At 43.4% G+C, this 14,551-nt stretch overlaps 1 protein-coding gene and 1 long non-coding RNA gene across 2 annotated transcripts in view; one reads left to right on the forward strand and one right to left on the reverse strand.

Moving 5' to 3' along the window:
* LOC134934643 (rap guanine nucleotide exchange factor 6-like) overlaps positions 1-14,551 on the reverse strand; it is a 349,143-nt gene that overhangs the window by 215,139 nt on the left and 119,453 nt on the right. The gene's annotated exons all lie outside the window — the stretch shown is intronic.
* Positions 367-1,106, forward strand: LOC134935561 (uncharacterized). The gene is made up of 4 exons (XR_010180249.1): positions 367-438; positions 520-583; positions 657-775; positions 1,004-1,106. It is a non-coding gene; the product is annotated as an uncharacterized LOC134935561 (long non-coding RNA).

The following is a 14,551-nucleotide window of genomic DNA, read 5'->3' on the forward strand; positions in this document are numbered from 1 at the left end:
GGGAGTGTTCATTCTCTGAGAACACCCCCCTCTAGGTTGTACACCTCCTTTAAACATTAGCCAGTGGATAAGCCTAATTACGGTTCTTTCCGCGAGTGGAACGCAGAGACTTCCGGCCAGCGCCACTTCCGCGGAATGGAACGCATGGTGTTCCGGTCGGTGGAACGCAAAAGACGCGTCTCCGGCAGTTGCCCTTCTAAATCGTTAAAATACACTCATTTAAGTAGCCGTGCGTTAGCGATAGCCACTGCCTGTCCTGTGAACCCTGTAACGTTTTTCCCAGTTGGTCTGAGTTAGTTATCTGAGAGGTGATCAGTTAATGAGAGACTGGGTTTATACTAATCTCCCTAATTGGCACTTCCTGTGGTTGATCCTTAAATAGTGCTCAGCTGAGGCTGAACTTTATGCAGCTTCCATTTGGCTCTGGACACTTGAGCAGTGAGTATGGTTCTCCTGCAGCTCCCTTCTGACACATGATTACGGTTGGTGATTATTTTTTCCTGTTGTGCCTCCTTACAGACTGAGTGTCTGACACATGTACAGAGCCCACAAGCTGCCATGAGCTATTTCTACATGTAACTAGGTATGATCTTTTCCAAAATGACGTTGTTAGTGTATTTTCTTATGGTGTAGTTACTCTGTTATTTATCTAATAGGTGACTACGCCTTGCAGCTTCCCCTACGTTATAGGCTTTTTAACTTCATTATGTGATCAGGCATGTTGCCAACTTTGAAGGCCATTCCACACATCTGAGTGATCTGGCTTGCCGTCCAGGTAATCATTTGCCTATCTAAACAGATAGTCCTAACGGTGGAGGTGTCTCTTTCATCACACGTGGATTATTTCCAAGTATCTCTTTTTTACATATATAAAAAAACAGCTTTTTAATACGTTTTCTGGTTTTTGTGACAGTCTTCAGGGCCTGGGAGGCACTGGTGGTGTTGGTGTTGAATAAATCTGGGTTCTTATACATATTAATTGTAACTGTTTCTGATTGTATAGGTGATTTAAGTGCCAATCTTGATAAAGGTCCGCATAAGGACCGAAACGTCGATGAAATACGGCATCAACAGTGAACCCGAATAAAAATATACTGAATTTACAAGTGACTTCAGAGACTAATTTCTGGGCGTGAGTGCACCTTCCACCTAGGTGGTTGTTGTGGTATATTGGTGGCCTCTCAGGTCATTAGGAGCACCCGCCGTCGTTATTATTTTTGATGAGAGTGCAGGATCTTCCAAGACTATATATATATATATATATATATATATATATATATATATGTACAGTGTATATTTTGTATGTACAGTGTGTATAGTGTACATATTCAGTGTACATGTATGTAAAGTGTATATGTATGTGTGTATAGTGTTTAAGTACAGTGTAGATGTATGTACAGTGTGTATAGTGTATATGCATGTACAGTGTATATGTATGTGTGTATAGTGTATATGTACAGTGTATATGTTTGTACAGTGTGTATAGTGTATATGTATGTATGTACAGTGTATATGTATGTGTGTACAGTGTATATGTACAGTGTATATGTATATACAGTGTGTGTGTGTATAGTGTATATGTACTGTGTATATGTGTGTATGTACAGGATGTATGTGTGTATAGTGTATATGTACAGTGTATATGTATGTATGTATGTATGTATGTAGAGTGTATATGTACAGTGTACATGTATGTATGTACAGTGTATATATATGTATGTATGTATGTATATATGTATGTACAGCTGTATATATGTGTGTACAGCATAGTTGCCTACCCTCCCACCTTCTGCTGGAGACTCTCAGTTCACGTTGAAGTCTCCCGCTGCCCCAGATTTTACACCAAATCCCCTGAAATAAATTGCACCATCCTGAATCCGGATTGCACAACTGTGAATCCGTATACAACAGGATGGGTCCTTGACGAGAGGACTGCACCACAAGCTTTGACATCAGAAGCAAATCCTATTCACGAACCTGCTGGTTCCCCCACCCACCTCCTGACCTGAAAGCATCTGACAAGAGCCATCAAGGAAGGACCCACCTGCCCCCATCTAGATCACTGCTGCACCGGTAAGTACTGCTTATCATCTGCATTTTCCCTTGTTTGTGGGTACCCGCCTGTTTTACCGACCCTCCAGATTTAAACTAATGTGTAAAAGGGAGCTCTGCCTGCCGTAATGTGAAAAAGGGGACTCTGCCTGCCATAATGTGTAAAAGGGAGCTCTGCCTGCCGTAATGTGTATGATGGGGCTCTACCTGGCGTAATGTGTGACAGGGGCTCTACCTGGTGGAAGACAGGGGTTCTACCTGGTGCAATGTGTGTAAGTGGCGCTACTGTGCAGCGTAATTTGAATACTGTGCAACGTAATATAAATTGGTATTATTGGTGACCATGCCCCTTCCCCGTGAAGCCCCTACACATTTGGCGCGCATTTACATATTATGGGGGGGGGGGGGGGTGCTACTGCTGTTTCTTGCACACAGTGCTAAAATGTCTAGTTACAGCATTGGTGTGCCCCCCCCCCCCCCCCCACACACACACACACACACACAAAAAATAAAAAAATACGATGCCCCCAATATAACAATACTATTTATATTATTGTAGATATACTGTATGCCCTATTCGCTCTTTCTCTCTCTCTCTCTCTCTCTCTCTCTCTCTCTCTATATATATATAGTCCATTTAGTGATCTACCCCTCTATAACAATATAGTATATATTTACTGTATATACATGACCCATCTAATGTATATACTGTATAGAAAGAGACCACCACTCTATGACACTTTGATATATAGTTGCTGTAGATACATACCCCTCTACTGTATATATTGTATAGAGGAAGAGATCTACCCCTAATATGATATATTGCCATTGTAGAAACATGACACTCTTATGTATATATGTCTTACGGGGAAAAGATGGCAGTCCCCTTGCTGACAAGTGCAGCAGCAGGACGGAGCACTCCAAATGGCTGGCAGGCTACAAGTACACTGCTGCTCAGGTTGTATTCACTGTTGCATGCAGGATTCTGTCTGTGTAGCTTATCTTCAATACACCACGTTTGTCATACATATTACTGGTATACAGCTGGCTGCTAGCTAAACTCCCTCCCCAGTTACCCACTATCTCCCTGTAACCCCTGCCTCCACAGTCACCCACTATCTTACGGTCACTCCTGCCTCCCCAATCACCCACCCAGTCATCTCCCTGTACCCTTGGGGGTACTATTGACTATTGTGTGGCCACACCCTTTCTTGTGAGACCACACCCATTTTTGCGACGCACACTGTCTGTTTAAAAAGTTTATCCCACCATGGGATATTCACTTACCCCCCCCAAAAAAATAAAGCTTGGGCCAGTCCTGCTAATATTAATGAATATTACAAACATACTGTATATAGTACTTCCATTCCAACCTCATATGTATGTTGAAGAATATATTTTTTTAAGCGAATTGTGGAAAAAACTGATATACGTTGTTGAAGGAAATGACAAGATCGCTACAAGGCAAATCCAGCCTTCTAGTGATCTTGTCATTTTTTTCAACTATATCCATCACCTGACTGCAGTAAACAAATATAGATCAAACCAATAATGTCATAATAATGCCTACTTTACTGATACTGTGACGTTACGGGTGTGGTTCATCAAATCGACAGTGTCTAGGTCGACAATGTTTAGGTCGACCACTATAGGTCGACAGTCACTAGGTCGACATGGATGGAAGGTCGACATGTGCTAGGTCGACAGGTCTAAAGGTCGACATGAGGATTTTTTTTTTGGGTGTCGTTTTCTTCGTAGAGTGACCGGGATCCCAAATTAGTGCACCGCGTCCCCTCGCATGGCTCGCTTCGCTCGCCATGCTTCGGGCATGGTGCCTTCGCTCCGCTGCCGCTTCGCTCGGCACACTTTACCGTTCCAATCGTAGTCTACGTGGATCGTTAAGTATGAAAAAATTCAAAAAAAGAAAAAAAATGTGAAAAACTCATGTCGACCTTTAGACCTGTCGACCTAGCTCATGTCGACCTAGAAACCCTGTCGACCTTCCATCCATGTCGACCTAGTGACTGTCGACCTATAGTGGTCGACCTAAACATTGTCGACCTAGACACTGTCGATCTTCAGACCGGATCCCGACGTTACAGCTACAAGGCTAGATGCATCATCGCTTGGAGAGTAATAAATTAGAGAGAGGAAAAGCCCCAGCCAATCAGCTCCTAACTGCCATGTCACAGGCCACTGTTTGAAAAATGACAGTTAGGAGCTGGTTGGCTGGTAGTTTATCACTTTCCATTTTATCACTCTCCAAGCGATAATGCATCTAGCCCACAGTATCTTGTGCTGCTGTATTTTATACCATACAGAACAAGTATTACATTAAAGTGTACTTACCATGTAGCATTCCATGCTGGGCATTTGCTTTTTTTTCTTTCCATACAGTTACTGTATGTGAAAATAAAAAGACTTTCTTGATTCCAAGTAATTTTCTTCTGCAGGTTTGCAGCAGTCACACCATATTTGGCATTTTCATGAATTTTTCAGAAGGTTCTTCATTGATTTTCTTGGGATTGAAAATGGTAATACCTATCACATCTTCCGGTGTCCACAGAATAAGCCGTTTATATAGTCTAAGAAGAATCAGCTGGAAGCCACCAATTAATAGCTCCATCATTGCGCTGTTGTACAATTACATTAGATAGACATAATGCAGGCAGGGATAATGTAGTGAAATATATGAAGTAAACACTTAGATTTGCTGTATACCTCAGTCGAACGCAGCCTTATTTTTTTATTTTCTGACTACCAAAGAAACTTAATATAGCAAAGGTCCTAAAGTCTAGAGATACTAACTGCCTGCAGATGGATGGTACTAAAAAGTATCCAGCTAGAAAATAAATTGTTGGGCAATGTTGCACAGAAACTAACATGATGTGTGTAAAACATATGACACTGCTCCAAATCTCCTGTCCCTCTCCCAATACCCACACCATATGAAAATGACATGTCTTCTCCTTACACACATATGCCCACTATAACCAACTGGACACACTGAGTATACACCACATAAAAGCCCAGAACTTCTACACGTTTTGATGCAGTTCTCTAAATCTTCTTTCGTAACTACTGTAAGTAACCATATAGACAAAACCAGGGACCCTTGACAGGTAATCTGCTTGTGAGGCAGCATTCTCCCCAGTGTTAAAGGGCCCTACACACTGGGCGATTTTTTGAAAGATATGAACGATCTCATTCATAAATGAACGAGAACTCGTTCATATCTTTCAGTGTGGAGACTCCTGCGATGAACGATGCGCTCGTTCATTGCTGGTCTCCCGTCGGCTGTGCATGCAGGCCAATATGGACGATCTCGTCCATATTTGCATGCACTTCAATGCAGCCGCGTGACGGGGGGAGTGACGTCACTGCCCCCCCGCCGCCGGGTCGCTCGTCGGCCGTATCCGCCGTCGGGCAGCTCGGCGGCGGGTCGGCCAGTGAGTAGGGCCCTTAAGATGTCACTGACCAGCAGATAACAAGCGTCACACTGCTGACAAGGAATGTGACACAAGTCTCTACAGATATACCAGTAGTGAGAAGCGCACGAAGACAGACTCAGAGCTTTTTGTCTCAGATCACAATATACCAACACATTTAGATATGCCCCCAAACCGGATTAGAAGTTTTTTGGGGGGAAATCACAATGTAAAACAAGCACAGTGATTTGCTGCTGAGCGGTTAAAGCAGTAAATCCCCTATGAGAAGAATATATAAGTGAGCTGGAGAAGCTTATAACAGAAATCCTGTAGAGAGGTGCTGCAGTCCCTTCTAGGGGACACGGACCAGGTAAATAATGATGTGACTTCCCCAAGGGTTTGGGGGAAGGGCGGATGTTTAATTGGGCATGACAAGTGTGAAAATTAAGAGGCGCCCGAAACAACTGAATTGCTCCATTTGGCGCCCATTAATTATAACGGCTGTTTGAATCGCCCCTTACAATATCTCCAATTGAGGGCTAAAAACTGTGTTTCTCTTAAATCTCCTTTTACATCCTAGCTGCATCTAGTAACCATAAAAAACTGGTATCTTAATCCCTCTTAAAAACTTTTGGTTATCAAGGTACACTTATAATGCAGGATTTGGGTCTTTGCTTTAATTTTCTTTATAAAATAACTACAGATTGAGACAAAATTATTATTAGTATAAATTGTGAAATTTAAAATAACAACCTCTTTTATGCCATAGCTAAATAACCTGTAACGTGATTCCATTATTCATTGTATGAACATGTATCTCAAAACATTGTACAGGTGAGATGTACTAAGCCTATAAAAGTGATACATTTCACGGTGATAAAGTACCAGCCAATCAGCTGCTAACTGCCATGTCACAGGCTGGGTTTGAAAAGTGACAGCTAGGAGCTGATTGGTTGGTACTTTAGCACCGTGAAATGTATCACTTTTCAAGTCTTAATACTGTACATCTGGCCCGTCACATGTGTCTAGTTCGACTACATGGTAAATACATGTGTCTAGTTCGACTACATGGTAAATACAGCCCTACAACTGCAATGGAATTAGCTGTGGCCTAAGGGCTAAAACACACTACCCGGCATTTGCCGGCCGGGAAAAAGCCGGACGGCTTTTTCCCGTGCCGGCATTGTAGTTAACAGTGTGAGGGCTAGGGTCCCTTCACACTGCACGGCCCCGGCCCGGCTGCCGGGTTGTAGCCGGGTCTCACCACTGGAGGTCCGGCGGCCGGGCGGACGCCGGGCCGTCTTTGCAGCCAGTGAACCGTGTGTGTGAAGGGGAGCTTTCACACACAACGGTTTTTCCTGAAGCCGTGTCTGATGCTGCACATGCGCACAGCATCACACACGGCTCAAAGCCGTCCTGTGTGCGAGACTCTGCCGGTTTCTCCCGGATGGCAAAAAGCCGGACAAAGTTTGTCCGGCTTTTTGCCATCCGGGAGAAATTGGCCAGTGTGTTACAGCCCTAAGACTGACTATACAGGTGAAACTCAGAAAATTAGAATAACGTGCAAAAGTTCATTTATTTCAGTAATTCAACTTAAAAGGTGAAACTAATATATTATAGAGACTCATTACATGCAAAGTGAGATATTTCAAGACTTTATTTGTTATAATTATGATGATTGTGGCTTACAGCTTAAGAAAACCCCAAATCCAAAATCTCAGAAAAGTTGAATATTACATAAAATCAATAAAAAAAGGTTTTTAAATACAGAAATGTCAGCCTTCTGAAAAGTATAATCATACATATGTACTCAGTACTTGGTTTGGGTCCCTTTTGCATAAATTACTGCCTCAATGCAGCGTGGCATGGATTCTCTCAGCCTGTGGCACTGCTGAGGTGTTATGGGAGACCAGGATGCTTCAATAGCGTTGCTGTGCAATGCTTCTAGCGACAAATCCATTCGCACAGCCGATCGCAAGCAGATTGACAGGAAGAGGGCGTTTATGGGTGTCAACTGACCGTTTTCTGGGAGCTGCAGGGAAAACACAGGCGTGACCAGGCGTATGCAGGGTGGGTATCTGACGTCAATTCCGGGACCTCCGTCGCTGGAATCATCGCACAGGATAAGTAACTACAGGGCTGGTCTTGTTTTGCACAAAATGTTTTTGTACCGCTCGGCTGCACATGCGATTGCACACTTGCAAAGCGAAAATACACTCCCCCTGCGACAATGCGTTTGCACGGCTGCTAAAAGTAGCCAGGGCCTGTATTAGGCAATGAAGAGCGGGCCTTAGGCATAGGCAAACTAGGTAAATGCCTAGGGGCACAAGCAGCTTCTGATGATTACAATTATATGTGGCATGCCTATATTCTATGTGTTCTGCGGCCGTATCTGCATATAAAATGCTATGTTGCAGTGTATTCCTGGAAATCACTGTAATATAGCATTTAGTATGCAGATACAGCCACAGTCGCACACAGAATATATCATTATAATCAGCAGAAGCTGCTTGTGCATTCCAGTCACTTAGTAATGTAAATAAGATGCATTTTCATCAAAAACGGCGCCCGACGTTAGCAAAGCTGCCAGCTGACTGACGCAAGGCATTTGCTGCATGGTGTATTGAGGCAAGATGTATGAGGACACATCTGTATCCAAGCAGAGGCAGAGGTCACAGTGTTAGCGGCCATGTAAGTGCTGTGTGCGGGTGGGTTGGTTGTGCAGTAGTGTTCGGAATATGTGTAAGGAGCATTATGTGTATAAGGGCATTAATAAAGGTTGGCATAATGTGTAAGGCACATTATGTTTATAAGGACATTAATAATGTGTGTCATGTGTGAGGGGAATTACTGTGTGGTATTATGTGTATAAAGGCATTACTACTTTGTGGCATTATGTGTATAAGGTGCTCTACTGTGTGGCGTAACGTATAGGAAGGGCACTACTGTGTGGTCTAATGTGAATAAAGAGCAATATGGTGTGGTGTAATGTGAATAAGGAGCAATTCAGTGTGATGTAATGTGAATAAGGGGCATACTGAGAGGAATAACGTATATAAAGTGGTATTACTGTGTGATATAACATGAATAAGGTACACTGTAGCATAATATAATGTGAATAAAGTTGCACTGCTGTTGGGCATAATTTGAATTGGGGGTACTATTGTGTGACCATGCTCCTTCACAGCAAGAACACACCTCTTTTTTGAGCTGTGTGCCGAATGTGCGCACTGTTCCTATTTAAAATATAGGAGATAAGAGCACCAAAATGAGGACTGCTATGGGTGAGGGGTGATGGTGCCGGGAAAGGGGTGCAGGGTCAGAGGCAGAACTAGCAGCGGTGCTAGGGGGCACCAGCCAAATTCTTGTAAGAAATTAAATTCGTAGTAAGAAATAAATAATGGGGGGAAAAAAGAATAGACATAACGGCTAAATATTCACCATAGTTAAAATGAGTCTTAAAATTATTACAGTGTAGGAGATCACTAACAGGTTGAACTCGATGGACAAATTGTCTTTTTTTCAACCTCAGAAACTAAGGTGGTCATTCCGAGTTGTTCGCTCGCAAGCTGCTTTTAGCAGCTTTGCACACGCTAAGCCGCCGCCTACTGGGAGTGAATCTTAGCATAGTAAAATTGCGAACGAAAGATTCGCAATATTGCGAAAAGACTTCTCTGTGCAGTTTCTGAGTAGCTCGAGACTTACTCTGCCAGTGCGATCAGTTCAGTGCTTGTCGTTCCTGGTTTGACGTCACAAACACACCCAGCGTTCGCCCAGACACTCCTCCGTTTCTCCAGCCACTCCCGCGTTTTTCCCAGAAACGGTAGCGTTTTTTCACACACACCCATAAAACGGCCAGTTTCCGCCCAGAAACACCCACTTCCTGTCAATCACATTACGATCACCAGAACGAAGAAAAAACCTCGTAATGCCGTGAGTAAAATTCCTAACTGCACAGCAAATTTACTTGGCGCAGTCGCACTGCGGACATTGCGCATGCGCATTAGCGACTAATCGCTCCGTTGCGAGAAAAAAATAACGAGCGAACAACTCGGAATGACCCCCTAAGTTACTATGCTACTAGGTTTGTTACTATCTATTCAGTATAAGAGGGTGGAACATAAATTATTTGAGATTATTCAGTGCCATCATCCTAAAGGAGGCTCTATAATGCAGTATCCACCAAAGTACAGTGTTCAGAGAAAGGATTTAAAGTATGTAAACAAAATACTGCTTTTACTTACAGTAGAAACAAGCAATTTAATTTAACCACAAACTTTGCTTACAAATGTATAACGGTAAAATATAAAAACGTAGCACTTTTGCCTGATTTATCAGCGTTTAGTATTGTCAGTGATAATATTGCTCTGGGGATGTCTGGTGTAATTGTTTTCTTCTCAAGCATTAATTGTTCTTCTGGGTAAAGTTCAGATTCATTCCTTTTTTTGTAGTTGTATTACTTCTATGTTTTGTGATATGTGTACCCTCTCAATTGTGTACCATTTTACCTCTCAATTGTGTACCATTTTACCTCTCAATTGTTTACCATTTTACCTCTCAATTGTGTACCATTTTTTTCTCTTTTTGTACCATTGCTATTATTTGAAAATCCAAAACATTAATAATTATGAAAATAGATATTTTGTTTATTTTAAATCCAATGGCTATGGAAAATGTACACAAAATATAGGTTTGCATACCTCATTCCATGGTTACTTTTTAGGTGTTCAGATCCATCTTAGAACACTACTCACTACTGTACCATTATTACATGTACTGTATTTGACTAGTCCCAAGTAAAGGTATTCCAAATAAGTTGTTACAGTATAGCGGAAGAAATGTATATGGGGGGTAATTCAGAGTTGATTGCAGCTGCAAATTTGTTAGCAGTTGGGCAAAACCATGGCCCTCATTCCGAGTTGTTCGCTCGCTAGCTGCTTTTAGCAGCAATGCACACGCTAGGCCGCCGCCCTCTGGGAGTGTATCTTAGCTTAGCAGAAGTGCGAACGAAAGATTAGCAGAATTGCACCACAAAAATTTCATGCCGTTTCTGAGTAGCTCCAGACCTACTCCTATCTTGCGATGAATGCAGTCTGTTTAGTTCCTCGTTTGACGTCACAAACACGCCCTGCGTTCGGCCAGCCACTCCCCCGTTTCTCCAGCCACTCCTGCGTTTTTGCCTGGCACGCCTGCGTTTTTTAGCACACTCCCTGAAAACGCAGAGTTGCCACCCAGAAACACCCACTTCCTGTCAATCATACTACGAACACTCGAGCGACTGAAAAATGTCGCTTGAGCTTGGGTAAAACGACAAAGTTTTGTGTGAAAGTACTTAGCGCATGCGCGCTGCTTACCGTGCACATGCGCAGAATTGCCGCTTTTTCACTTGATCGCTGCGCTGCAAAAAATGGTAGCGAGCGATCAACTCGGAATGAGGGCCCATGTGCACTGCAGGTGGGGCAGATATAACATGTGAAGAGAGAGTTAGATTTGGGTGGGGTGTGTTCAAACTGAAATCTAAATTGCAGTGTAAAAATAAAGCAGCCAGTATTTACCCTGCACAGAAACAAAATAACCCACCCAAATCTAACTCTCTCTGCACATGTTATATCTGCCCCACCTGCAGTGCACATGGGCCCTCATTCCGAGTTGTTCGCAGCAGTTCATCGCATCGCAAACGGCAAAAAAACGCTAACTGCGCATGCGCGAATGCTGAAGTGCGCGTGCGCAAAGGGAGCGATACGACGCTTGTGCAAACTTACTAACTGAAATTCTGCACGTACTACACCACCGAAAATAGGGAGTGACAGAGGCGTGACAGAGGCTCGGCTTCGCTATCTAACGAAATGGGCGTGAAAGTGGGCGGCTAGTGTGGGAGTATGCAACCAGCAGTAGGCGTGTTTTTAGCAGAAATGCGTATCCGATGGTAAAATGTACACAACAAATGTTCGCTATCTTGTCGCAGCCGAGGAGTAAAGGGCCCTACACACTGGCCGATCCGCCGCCGAGCTGCCCGACGGCGGATACGGCCGACGAGAGACCCGGCGGCGGAGGGGCAGTGACGGGGGGAGTGAAGTCACGCGGCTCCATTGAAGTGCAGGCAAATATGGACGAGATCGTCCATATTGGCCTGCATGCACAGCCGACGGGGGACCAGCGATGAACGAGTGCGGGGCCGCGCATCGTTCATCGCTGGAGCCTCCACACTGAAAGATATGAACGAGTTCTCGTTCATTTATGAACGAGATCGTTCATATCTTTCAAACAAATCGGCCAGTGTGTAGGGCCTATAAGTCTGCAGTTACTCTGCACTTGCGAAGTACTGATACAAGTGTGTCTGCCCTAATTAGCAATTATTTAGCAAATTAATTCACTTGTTGCCCAATTACTTGTCAAACACTGGTCTGCCAAAATACTACAAACAGCAATTGTCTGGACACATAACATTTTCATTGTTAGCACCTATAAATCTGACACGCTATCAAATAATGCCTTATTTATTTAAAGTGCAAAATAAACATTGATGTTAAATGCATGTTGTAATTTTTTCTTTAATACTAGCAAATGCAATCAAGTGACAATAAACCAACTTCTAAACTACATCAGCTAAATCTTAACAACATAGACATATTCCTATGTACATACAAAATAACATGAACAACATAATGCAGCCTACACTTAATGTTACTTTTTTTTTCTTTTAAATTTTGTTTGGAATATGTGTCCCTATCTAATATTATGTCATGTTGCCCCTAGTAACCCAAGGTCCTATTTTTTATTTTTATTTATATGCCCAGTTAAGTGTTGTGCAAGGCATACCTGTTTTAAATTAGAATATGCAATGTTTGTATGAATATTCTGATTGTTCCCTTGTTCCACAAATGTCTATATGCCATGCTAAAGTTTACAGGGCTTAGTTTTCCATAGTGCATAACCTTTAATAAAACACACAAACAATTTTGTATTCAATATTTTTTTACTTCTAAAAATATATTAAAACAGAAACACAACATGGCTACAGATGAGCATCACATACAAAGATGGACATAGCAACAAGCAGATGCCACTGACAAAATTCACATAGCAGAACCCAGTACTATGGTAACACCATCTTCTGACAAAATATGATGTTTAAGATTTAATAAGTATATGTTGTGAACCCCCAGCCAGACAAAACTTTTAGGGGAACTGAGCTCGATTCTGGAACCAACACACAAACACAACCATACACAGCACGCTAGGAAGAGGAAGATGGCTCAGGTGTACACGAAAATAACTCACAGGCTACAATTTAAAAAAAAAAAAATATACCCTTTCACTTTGAGGGAGTTGTACATTCTGGCCACACAAGCCAAAAATTAACAAAAACATCGAGGCAACATGTAAAACATGGGTGCTGCCCATCTGGAGAGACATCACTTTCTCTTCTTTTTACCCGCCTGATGTAGTTCTTCACGGCTCGGTCTGCGAAGCGACCTTCGAGGGCCCTGCCCAGTGGGATGTTCTTCCTGGACAGAGGGAGGGGAGGGAGCAGATGTGGCTGGCTCTCTGCCACTGTGGGCAAGGGAGACAGCGATGTCCTGGAGCCCTTGCAGAATAGAATTTGCAATGTCTTTGAAGGAGGAGGCGAGTTGCTCTTGGCCCTGCCTGATCTCTGCCAGACCTTGACAGAGTTGAGCTACACCTTGCTCCACACTGGTTCTGTGCTCAGTGAGCCGGACAGGTATCTGGCTTACCTCCCGGATCATCCTGTCTTGAAAAGCATTCAGGCTCTCACCATACCTTGCAATTTGAGCCAGGATGTCCGGGATAGCAGAGGGTTGGGTGGGGGGGGCAGTTGGAATCTGGATGGATGGAATTTGTGGTCCCACAGTGCCAGAGACACTAGGTCCCCCCACCTCAGCCTCAGGCACATAACCCTCCTCTGACTCTACCTGTTCACCCACCTGTGCTGTGTTATGTTCCAAGCAAAAATAAGAATGAGTGGAAAAAGAGAAGAAAAAAACAACATGAGACTTTTGGACCCACTAAATTTTTTGTTTAGGAATCTGTGTGTAAACTTACCTGGCAAGTCATGTGCATTCAGTATTTCAGGCAGGTCCGTGTCCATATGAGACACCCCAACCCCCTCCTCATAACTCACACAGTCCATCGCCATCTCCTCAAGATCTGTGTACTCCACAGTGGCAGCTGGACCTCCCCCTGTTGCCCTCGAGGCATTCCACTCCGCAGACCTCTTGCCCTTCAGGCGGGATTTGAAGTCGGCCCAACTACATATGTGATGAAAAATAGGGACAAAGTACAGAAAAGTTATGAATACCAGCTTTAATTGATAGTACACATGTTATGTATTTGGTTGCTATAGGCAACATCACATCTACCTAAGTTTTTCTTAATACTTGGCTCAGAAAATGGTGTGTCAATATACACTTACCGTCTTCTAACTTCGTGTGATGTGCGGACTATTGAGCCGACTTCATTAACAGAATTAGTGATGTCCCTCCAGATTCGCTCTTTGGATGCAGCACCCATGTTTTTTGGTCCTCGATTAATTTTTTCCATGGCCTGTGTGACCAAAACACGTAACTCCCTCTTAGTGAATGCGGGCCTCTTAGTGAATGCGGGCTGTCTTTTTTTTTTTTTTTTTTGGATGTAGCCTGTGAGCTATCGTCCTGTCCCTCCTCACCATCTTCCTCTTCACTAGCTGCTTGGGTACTTTGTGTTTGAGATGTTATTCCAGAATCTCCCTCAGTTACCCCAGTATCTATGTCTGGCAGGGGATTCACTCCTAATTCCTGGGTATCAGAAGATGGAGTTTGTACAGTACTGGGCCCTGCTACCTCAAAATCCGAACTTGCAGCTTCCAGCATCTACCTCCGCAACGCCAGGCGCCTATGTGTCAAAGCGGACATCTGCTGCTGCACGCGCTCCATCTCTGCTGCCATCTGTTCACGAGTAGCCAAGTTGCTGGTGGCATGTGTGTTTGCACAGGTGTCTAGCGATTTATAGCTGCGTGTCCAGTGCGGTAATTCGCACAGGTGTCAATTATGCTAATACTTGCAGTAATTGTA

This window comes from Pseudophryne corroboree, chromosome 6, assembly GCF_028390025.1.
Source record: "Pseudophryne corroboree isolate aPseCor3 chromosome 6, aPseCor3.hap2, whole genome shotgun sequence".
In the NCBI taxonomy this organism is placed as follows: Eukaryota; Metazoa; Chordata; class Amphibia; order Anura; family Myobatrachidae; genus Pseudophryne; species Pseudophryne corroboree.